Genomic DNA, 2,226 nt, shown 5'->3' with positions numbered 1-2,226 from the left:
CTGCCTCCTCGTACCAGGCAGATAGGTAATACTGGCCAGCGAAGATAAGGAACGGTGGGACTGACCAGCCAGCTGCGTTGATCGCTGCGATCAGCGTTACCCACTCGCGATTGCCTGGCTCAACTGCCTTTAGCCGGCCTCTTCTCTCTAACGCTGTTACGACAAGCTGAGTCGTGATCTTGCCCATTATAAAGCTAGCTTCGTCAAAGTTATAGACGTCTTCGTCGCAGATGCCGTACTTGGCCTTTGTCTACTCCACAAGCTCAAACCAGCTCTTAATTAGGGCTAGATCTTCACATAGAGCTCTCTGCCTATCGTACGATCGATTAAAACGCGTTGTAAGAGAGCCTGTACGCCTAATGAAGTTAGCTGGCCACTTCTGCCCAACGTGGCCAGCACCACGTGCAGCTAGTAGCTTATCAGCCATATCACGTACGGCAGCGTAGGTAGGCGCAAATCCACGCTGATCTAGATCAAGTATATAGCTTATAATCACCTCCTCTTCTATCTGAGTAAGCTTTTTTGAGTTGGGCTGGCAATCGCGTCTCGCGCGCTTCCCAGCGCGTCGATCGCGTAACGTTGATTCAGGCACGTTAAAGATTGAAGCTGCGCGGCGGCCTGTTTGAATTTGATTAGAATTAAGAGATTGTATAGCAAGCTGAATATCTGATTCATTTGAGAGTAATTGAATAACGTGGCGTGGAGCCATGATAAAGGCAAGTGTAATAGAGTAAGAAAGTTGGTGAGGTGCGCGACTCGCTTGCCTGCGCGACTCGCTTATCCATCACGTTAGTTATTATTAAAGCAAAGTTTGCTCTATGTCTGCTATTATTATAGTAGAGTCTTTTTTAAAAAGCAGTGATACTTTTTATTTACCTATAGAATATTCTATAAGTTTTTAACAATTTTTATTTAGTGGTTGCACAGATATAGACCGTTGCGATTCTTGATTTTTTGGTGGGATTTAGAGTGCGTAGCTTACTGATCCGCGCAGCTTACTGATCCCGCACGTTACTAAGTACGACATATGTAATCATCAAGTTCTTCACGTGTAACTCACATGTATGTAAATGTATATGTGATTTCCATTCATGTATACAGCCCCTCAGTTGCACCTTCCCTTTCCCCTCCCACACAAGAAGAAGGAAACAAAGAAAAGTTGGGTAGTACTACCTTACCTCGCCTGGGTATAGATCCATAGAGCACAGCGAGAGAAAGAGGACGAGGGGTAATAAGTAGGCAAAAGGAAATTTCAAAAGGAAACCCCTAAATAAAGTTATCCAGGTACATACACACACACTTAACTAACTCAGTTGGATATTGCCTAGATCGAGCCTTTCCCTACTTCCATCTTCCTAAAGAAAAAACCCCTTACCCCGCGAGAATTTCCCCCAAAGGACCAAAGAAAAACGCCTACTGCTGGCTGATGAGGGTGCCAAGCAGATCAAAACAGTGATGGTAAAGAGGAAAAGAGAAAAACACAAAGGAAAAACAACCAAGAATACAACCCCAAAACAATGGGGGTATGTACTTTCCGCTGGATGGGTGCAGCGCTTTGCATGGCTCGTAACATCGATACTGAGGGGGATCAAACCAATAAAGAAAAAAAGGAGAAAAGGTATGACATAGATATACAAAGCAGCGAGAGTGTAGTGATGATGGCTGGTTTGAACAAGGAAGATAGAGAGAGAGAGAGAGAAAATAGGAGGGGATGCTTTGACAAAAATGAGTGGAAGGCCGTGGAGGGTTGGCGGAACTAGGCACTAGAAACTAGGACATTACACTTTTGTTTGCGTAACTCAACGCGCATTAGTCCTCCACAAGGCAAAATAGTTGAAGCCGTTTGGAAAGACGGGCTTGCAAAGAGAAACAGAGTCTTGACACAAAGAAAAGCTGACCGGAAAAGAGGAAAGAGGCCGGTACTGTCTTGATGGTACTTGTTGGGGCCGCCGATCTAAACAAAATGTCTTTTAAACATTGTCGAACTGCAAGACGAGCCGATGCAGTTTGAGACCATCCAAAGTTCGAATGCATAGTGTTGGTGGCGTCGCAGTTTCCGAGATAATGATAATTTCTCTGTGAGAAACTGGGTAATTTCTGGCCTGACGGTCGGCGTAACTGAACCTTGATATCGGGCATACTTCCCGAACATCTGTAGCGAGTCATTGAACTGAAGTTTCACTTTCCGAATCCAGGTTTAGGCTCTCCAAGTGGCTCCGCTTTCCC

This window comes from Bipolaris sorokiniana (assembly GCF_000338995.1).
Source record: "Bipolaris sorokiniana ND90Pr unplaced genomic scaffold COCSAscaffold_18, whole genome shotgun sequence".
NCBI lineage: Eukaryota > Fungi > Ascomycota > Dothideomycetes > Pleosporales > Pleosporaceae > Bipolaris > Bipolaris sorokiniana.
The sequence above is the reverse complement of the archived record's forward strand: the minus strand, read 5'-3'. Positions refer to the sequence as shown.